Below are 9,337 nucleotides of genomic sequence, written 5' to 3'. Positions count from 1 at the left end.
TTTTTCTCCAAAATTCTAAATTTTCCTAGTGTTAAAGATGACTTTGTCATCTTTTGTAACATATTTTAACTCCCGCTTGGGCCTTAGCCCCTTAGCTTGGCCGGGCACCTTGGCTATTTTCTCAAGCCCAAATATTTTTTTCTTGAACTTCATGTAAAATTCCCATTTTGCCCCTCGACTTTCCTAAATTTATTTCCATTGGCCATTTTACCAATTTCTCTTTTTTTTACCCTTGGCACTTTCCCAATATTTCCATTCTACCAATGTTCATAAATAATATTCCTAACTACTCGTACATAAAAATAATTCTTGAAAGTGATCTTGTCCCTAACTTGCCAGACTTCCTTGAATTTTCCGAATGTAAATACGGGATCTGCTTGATTGTGCAAGTTATCTCGGCTGGAAAATATGCCGAACCGACAGATGATATGGTCGAATGATTATGCTTCCCCTTCGCTCTAAATTTCTCCAAGGCCTGTGCGCCAATCCATTTGGAAAAGTATTCAGTCATAAATAAAATAAATCGAGCCTTACCTGGGGCCTACGGCAATGGGCTGAAGATATCCATTCTTCATTTCATAAATGGTTAAGGGGACAGGATCGGATGCAGCAACTCCCCCGGCTGGTGTATCATCGGTGCATGCTTTTGGCACCCATCACATTTACGGACAAATCTTTTCGCGTCCTCTTCCATCCGGTTCCAGTAATATCCCGCTCTGATTATCTTTCAGACCAAGGCTTCGGCACCCGAATGGTTACCACAGGTTCCTTCGTGGACTTCCTTCATCATATAATCCGTTTCTCCGGGCCCCAAGCATTTTGCCAAAGGTCCGTAGAAAGATCGACGATACAATTGATCGTCGACCAAGTAGAATCTCGCAGCCTTAGTTCGAAGCGACATCGATTCCTTAGGGTCTGTTGGGAGCTTTTCTTCTCGCAAGTAATCTATGCATTTGTTACGCCAATCCCATGTCAGACTCATTGCTTTTATTTCGGTGTGACCATTCTCTACTGCCAAGTTCATCAATTGGACGACTGTGCTCGAATTGAACTCCTCAAGCTTTAACAGCGAGCCTAAGTTGCTTGACACGTACGCCGTTGTTCTGCTCCCTCAGTACATGTTGCATAGTCCATTCTTTAAACCGATGCAATATTACTTGAGTTTTTTTCAGGTATTTTTGCATTCGTTCATCTTTGACCTCGAAAACACCATTGACTTGATTTACGACCAGACGGGAATCGCACTTAGCTTCGATGACTTCGGCCGCTAAACTCCGAGCCAATTCCAAATCTGCAATCATAGCCTCATACACGGCTTCATTGTTAGTCAATTTTAAAGTTCTGATTGATTGTCTAATAACATCACCTGCGGGGGCCTTAAGAACAATACCCAATCCGGACCCCTTTAGGTTCGATGCCCCGTCCGTATACAGGGTCCTGATCCCCGAGACTTTTCTCGAGGTTAGCAGAAGTTCTTTTTCCACCTCGGGAACCATTGCGGGGATAAAGTACACTACGAAGTCGACTAAGATTTGATATTTAATAGCCGTTCTAGGCCAATACTCGATATCATAACCGCTAATTTCTACGGCCCATTTAGTCAAGCTACCCGACAGTTTCGGCTTATGCATGACATTTTTTAATGGGTAAGTAGTTACTACACATATGGGATGGCATTGGAAATAAGGTTTTATCTTCCTTGAAGCATTTACCAAGGCCAAAGCTAATTTTTTGAGGTGCGGATAACGGGTTCTCCACATCTCATAAAGTTCTACTCACATAATAGATAGGGACTTGCGTACCTCCTTCTTCTCTGACCAAAACGCTGCTTACCACAACCTCGGATACCGCTAGATATAGGAACAGTTGTTCGTCGGCCTTCGGTGTATGCAGCAAAAGTGGACTCGACAAGTACCGTTTCAAATCTTCCAAGGCCTTTTGACATTCCGGTGTCCACACGAAGTCATTCTTCTTTCTTAGCAAAGAAAAGAAACGGTGACTTTTATCCGATGACCTCGAAATGAACCGGCTCAGAGCTGCTATCCTTCCGGTCAACCTTTGTACTGCCTTCACGTTGTTCACTACTTCGATGTCCTCAATGGCTTTGATTTTTTCCGGGTTGATTTCAATCCCCGCTTTGACACCATGAAGCCCAAAAACTTGCTAGATCTAACTCCGAAGGCGCACTCCTCCGTGTTCAGTTTCATGTTGTACTTGTGAAGTATATCGAAGGTATCCTATATATGTTCTTCGAACATTTGGTTAACTAGGCGTTGATAAGTTGCTCCAGCATTTTTTAAACCGAACGGCATTACATTGTAGCAATAAGTCCCATATCGGGTTATAAAAGAAGTTTTCTCTTGATCCTCTGGGTCCATCCGAATCTGGTTGTACCCAGAGTAGGCATCGAGAAAACTTAACTTCTTATGCCCGGTCGTCGCATCGATCATTGGATCAATGTGAGGCATAGGAAATGAATCCTTCGGGCATGCTTTGTTTAGATCTTTATAATCAACACACATTGTAAATTTGTTACCTTTCTTCCGCACAATGACTACATTAGCTAACCAGTCCGGGTATTTAACCTCCCGGATAGAACCTATTTTTAAAAGCTTTGTTACCTTATCTTTGACGAAGGCATGCTTTAATTCGGCCATCGGTCTTCTTTTCTGTTTAACCGGAGTGAATTTTTTATCGAGGCTGAGCTTATGTGTCGTCACCTCCGGTGGCACACCTGTCATGTCTAAATGGGACCATGCAAAACAATCGGCATTAGCTTGAAGAAATTTAATTAATTTGCTCCTGAGCTCGTAGGTTAACCCCGTGCCCAAGTATACCTTTCTATTCGGCAAGTGCGCGAACAAGATAATCTGTTCTAACTCCTCTACGGTAGACTTGGTCGCGTCTGAATCATCCGATAATATGAACGATCTGGGCACACCGAAATCATCTTCTGCGAAACTCGGACTTGTCTCTTCCTTCTCTTCATCCGAGCCTGTATTCTTTCATTGTTATTTGGTGTCTTTGCCTTTGGTCAATTCAACAGCTTTTTGGACCGGTTCTTTTATGACGAGGGGGGCATCTTCAACCACGAACATCTCTCTTGCTGCCGGTTGTTCACCACGGACCATTTTTATCCCTTCGGAGTTGGGAATTTCAACATCTGGTGCAATGTCGATGGCACTACCCTCATGCTATGAATCCAAGGTCTGCCGAGTAGCGCATTATAATTCATCTCTCCCTCGATGACATAGAATACAGTCTGCTGAATAGTTCCGTCGATATTGACCGGCAAAGAAATTTCTCCCTTAGTAGTTTCGCTTGCTATATTGAATCCGCTGAGCACTCGAGCTACCGAAACAATTTGATCCAGCAACCTCAGTTGTTCTACTACTCTCCATCGGATAATGTTGGCCGAACTACCTGGGTCAATCAAAATACGTTTAACTTGAGATTTAAAAATAAGGATAGAAATTACCAATGCATCATTGTGCGGTTGAATGATGCCTTCTGCATCTTCATCGCTGAAGGAAATAGATCTCTCGGGCACATAATCCCTGGTCCGCTTCTCTCGTACGATTGAAACCTTTGTTCTTTTCATCATCGGTCCTCGTGGTGTATTTATTCCCCCGATTATCATATTAATCACGTGTTGTGGCTCCACGGGGTCGGCCTTTTTATGATTTTTCCTACTTTTATAGTGGCCTTTGGCACGCTCACTTAGGAATTCACGAAGGTGACCGTTCTTTAACAACCGAGCCACCTTTTCTCTCAATTGGCGACAATCTTCGATTCTATGGCCATGAGTCCCATGGTACTCACACATCACGCTTGGATCTCTTTGGGCCGGATCCGATCTTAATGGCCTCGGCCACCTGGCATCCTTGATATGGCCAATTGCCGAAACAAGATCTGTGGTGTTGATGTTGAAGTTGTACTCGGATAACCTCGGAATGTCCCCATTGTTGATTGAACTACTGGCATCACCTCTAAACAGCAAACCCCGACTGTTTGGAACCTATTCGTTCTCTTTGGAACCTATTCACGAAATCTCGTAGCAGCTCATTATCTCTTTGGGTGATTCTAAAAATATTCGCCTTTCTTCCCTGTACCTTCTTGGCCCCGGCATGGGCTTTGATAAACGCATCTGCGAGCATCTCAAAGGAAGTGATGGAATGCTCGGGCAGATGGTCGTACCAAGTCAATGGCCCTTTGGATAATGTTTCACCAAACTTTTTCAGCAACACCAACTCGATTTCATCCTCCTCGACATCATTGCCTTTTATGGCATAAGTGTACGAGCTCACGTGCTCCTGTGGATCTGTCGTTCCATTATACTTCGGAATATCCGACATCTCCTGTGGATCTGTCGTTCCATCATACTTTGGAATATCCGGCATCTTGAACCTCTTTGGCATCAACTTCGGAGCTGCATTCGGAGGGAAAAGCCTTTGAATGTATCTCTTTGAATCCGGTCCCTTCAAGATCGGAGGTGCTCCCAGGATCTGATACACCCGAGCGTTGCATGTTTCCACCCTTTTCTCCGTGGAATCGACCCGTTTAGCCAAAGTTTCGAGCATTTTCAAAACCTTGGTAGACGAACCAGCCCTGGATCCGTTGCTCTTGACTATCCGGGCCTCCTCTCGCCTTGATTCGGTAGTCCGATTTGGCTTCACCGATGCTGCTTTGTTGTCTTTGTTCTGGAACTGAGCTATAGCAATCTGTTGTTCCTGCAACATTTCAAATATCAAACGTAAGCTAATCTCATCCGGTACATCCAGTGTTTTTTGGGCTTGCGCCCGAAGCAAAGTAGCTGAGTTATTGCTATTCAAAGGATCCATGGCCGGAAGGGCGGCATTCTCCTGGTTGACGATATTCTGGTGGTTAAGGCCCTCGGCCGAGTTGACAGCATTTGGGTCGGCCGAGTTGACAGCATTTGGGTTGGCCGGGTCAGCAGGGGGTACGGTGTTGTTCTCATTTTCAGCGACTATTTCGCGGTTGTTCACGTGTCCGGAATTGCCACTGCTTACCATCTCGAACGTATCTGAAACACAAACTTTCAAAGAACAAGTGAAAGAGGGAGTAGCGAATTAAACCACCACTATTATCCTATGCCCCACGGTGGGCGCCAAACTGTTTACCCTTAAAAATGGATAACAATTAAATTTGTAAGTGGTTCATAGGATATGTGGTTAGATTAATTTATAGTGCAAGATAGTAGCAAATAAATAGTAATATATTGATAAATAATAGTAAAGGAACTTAGGAAGACAAGTTTGGAAGCTCTGCAAATTGGTTCGGTTTGGAGGTTGCTTTCTCTAACCGAACCAAAACACTTAAGAAGATTTCACTGCCACTTTTCTGATTACAAATGTATATAACAATGAAAAATCTAACCCAAAAAAAAGGGGGTAGACCTCTATTTATAGCTAATAATAAATGGGCCTTAGTACAATGTAAGAAAAGGCCCTTCTAGAAAAACCCTAAAATGGATAAGGCTGTGTCCGTACGGTCTGACACCCGTACTTTTGTCAGAGCAAATGGCAGAATGGTCAGATGACGCGTGGCTTGTCATAAAAGGGATTCTTCGGGTCTATATTGAGCGTGCTCTCTTCAGGCTCGGGTTTTCTGTGGCCATCAACATACCCTCAATTTTGACACAGAGTCGAATGCACCCACGACCCCTCGGATTTCGTTCATATCGATCGTCAATGACCTTACTCTACCTCAATCCCATATCGGACGATTTAAACTTTACCTCGGTTCCTACCGGGTACAAGTTGCTTCAGTTTTTACCGTATAAAATATCATTTATTAAATGATCTGATAGTATAAAATATTACTTATGCTGATGTTATATACAACTTAAACTACTCGTTAAAAGAAAGGTAGAATTAGATGCATTGCGCAATTTTATAGAGCCTGAGATCCTCTTTCCTTTTGGTAGTTGACCTTATAAAATTTAGTTTGGTTTGGGAACTCCATTTATATGTCCTCTTTCCTCTTGGCTATTTTCTTTTTGTTGGTTCAGATAATTCATGGCTCAACCTTCTTTTAGTGTAAAACAAGAGGAAATTAATGGCATGCATTATTAAGCCTATAATCGGGGGCGGATTTACCTTAAGCCGAGGTGTGTCACGTGACACTGCTTCCTCGGAAATTTTTGCTAAATATGTATATATAATTAAAAGGCAGAAGCTAACATGGAAGATATATACAATATAGTGACATTGCTTAACACTTCCCATTGCGCAGCACAACTGGTTAGGCGTTGGGATTATCTTGTGAGTGCGAGAGTTCGAACCCTCACAACACCATTTTTTTAAATAAAAGTTTTGGTCACCACCTATCTTTCTGCCAAATGATACATGTGAGAGTCGAACTTGTGACCTCTTGGAAGTTAACAAAACTAAAACCCATCGGTCTAAACTCACACTTATTTATTGATGCGACAATAAACATCTTCAACTAAAGAAGAATCTTACTGCTTTCGTAGATAGTTATCTGTTGCAGGTGCGGTTCTTTTTTATGTTTTTTTTTCCTTTCACCTTCTTTCTCGCCAATAAGATTGATTAAGGCAATTTACGAAATCAAATGAATAATCAGTTGTTTAGTGAATATTTGGTGCCAAATATATATATAAAAAAAAAGTATTTACTATTATTTCTAATGAGGTAATTTTGAATACATTTAAAAAAAAAAAACTCATCGAGAAAAGTAGTAGTATTTTTTTAGAAAAAGTTATAATAATGTATGTGAATTGTGTTTTATTAGTATTTGTTCCTTTTTAATGTGGTGTTACATTATTTTGTTTATTATTACTCACTTTAAAAATTTTGTTTATTATTACTCACTTTAAAATGTGACATCGCTGACAAAAAATTCTGCATTAGCCACTGCCTATAATGCTCGCTTACTGTGTTCCCTTAGAGACGTCGAGAAGATAATCCAAAATTGAGAAGTTTTTGCTATAAAAGTTGATTTTAAACTAGGACAGATTTAGAAGAAAACAAATTTCATGGGTGGGTTTTGCTTTAGGGAAAAGGAAATGAAAAAAAGTCAACATAAATGATAGGGTGTCGGATTTAAAGTCTGAGGCCATGAGTGGATAACAAAGTGAAGGCGTGAAACACGTTACGTTATCGTAGAGAACTTACGGACATTACCCCTTCAATCATATCCAAATAATAAATTTGAGGCTCCACCTTAATTTTATATTCCAGTACAACTACTTTGCAGTGACAGAATTAGAATTTTTATCTAAGGGGTTCAAATATATGAAGAAATAAATATACGAAGGAGTCAAGCGGGTTCAACATCTACTATATATGCATAAAAAATAATTTTAACCTTATATATACAGTGTAATTTTTAGAAGGGGTTGTTGAATCCCGGAGCTACCTAACTCTCGCCCTGCTTCTAGGTCGTTTTGACTCAGAGTCCTTTAATATTCATTACTACTCCCTCTGTCCCATAATAAGTGTCACCTTAGCCAAAAACACGCGTATTAAGAAATCAATAATGCAACGTGAAGTTTACCAAATTACTCATATATAATAAAAATAAATTACTTTTTCCTCTTGATTAGAGCATGCACAAGTAGTAAATCTTTTGACATTGGGAATCCAACAATACCAAGTTTCTATGTGGCTTCTCCAATCATCATTTAGATGTTACTTTAATTTGTCACTTTTTGTCTAAGGGTAGAATAGGAAAAAACTAGTCAATTTGTGTCTTGATTTTCTAAGGTGACAGTACTTATTATGGGATAATTTTTTTTGATTAAGATGACATTTATTATAGGACGGAGGGATTATATAATAAGGGAAAATCTCAAATATTTTGTTGTGCAATTTGCTAACTAAAAGGATTTGCATTTTACTATAGGAATTTAGCTATGCATAGCGTTACACGTTACTTTGTGAAAGTTGGACTATTTAATGAAAGTTAATGTTTGACACACAAGTCAAGATGTCTTTTTTGATCCGCAAGGGAACAAGAAAAGGTGTCTTCTTTCAAGTCTCTTGCCACCCTTGATTTACTAAATTATTACTTTAATTGCCCTCATACTTTTTTGTAATTTAGACATCTCACATGGCATTTTAAACTCTCCAAAAAGGCATAAAAGGTGATGATATCAGCAAATGTTCTACGCCATCGGTTTTTTTTTGCTTTCTTTTTTCTCACATTATACACACTGCTGAATAATTCTTGAACAATTTTAAGAAAAATTTGTATATTTAGAGTAGCTTTGACAACATGTTCTTCAAAGATCATTTTGGTTAGACCTTGTCAAACTTAACTTTATGTCATTTTATGATCCTAAGAACATTCTAATTTATTTTTAGAAACCAAAATTGAGTTCTTAATCCCAAAAATATCATTTTAATTTTTTTTTTAAAAACTAAATGACTTTAAACAATGAATGAATTTGATGTTGTTATACTTATCGTTGATATTGAAATCTGTTTAAGATAACATTACTACTATATATAAGGGGAAAATATTCATTTTTTGTAGTTCTCACATGAATTTTCTTGTTTCTTTTTACCCTTAATTAAAATTTTAATGGATGTGTAAGTTCTTACACATTTTGGTAAAGTTTTAATGAATGTGATAATGACATGAAAAAGGAGATAGCGAGGAACACAAAACACACTCATACATATTTGAGTCTTTCTTTTATGCGAATGTATTATCAAACTTGTTTCAAATTATACTTTTTCTTAAGAATTTAATATATGCTTAGTTATTGAATTAAAATATTATTCTTATAATGTTATTTATTATTTATTGATCTTATTTACCATTTATTGTCAGATATTTTAAATATTTATTCGTCTGATTAGACGTAAAGTTTTTTTTTTTTTTTTTAAATTTTCTCTTGTAATCATGTGTCGTGCGTGCTTGCAAACATAAGTAATTAATAAAATTTTCACTTAATATGGGATTAAATTTTAAATTAAAAGAATAAATACAAATAACTTATATCATTGTTTAATATTTTAAAAATGTATCAAAATGTAAATTATAGTCCTCCCGTCTCAATCTAAACTAAATTACAAAGCACTGTTCGCACACATTTTGAAAGTAAAATTTACCTATTAAATGAATATATTAAAAGAGGAACTATAAAATATTATTTTCATATATATATTCTGAAAATATTTGAAAAACAGTTTTGTAAAGAAAATGAAATTTGATCTTCAAATAGTAATAATACTAAACAATTGCAAAAAGTATATTTTTTCACTTATTTTAATATTAAAATATTTTACAAGATAGGGGATAGTCAAAATTTTATATCATTTAGGATAAAATAGTTAAGTTCAACATG

Source organism: Lycium ferocissimum, chromosome 8 (genome assembly GCF_029784015.1).
Source record: "Lycium ferocissimum isolate CSIRO_LF1 chromosome 8, AGI_CSIRO_Lferr_CH_V1, whole genome shotgun sequence".
NCBI lineage: Eukaryota > Viridiplantae > Streptophyta > Magnoliopsida > Solanales > Solanaceae > Lycium > Lycium ferocissimum.
Note: the sequence above shows the minus strand (reverse complement) of the source record.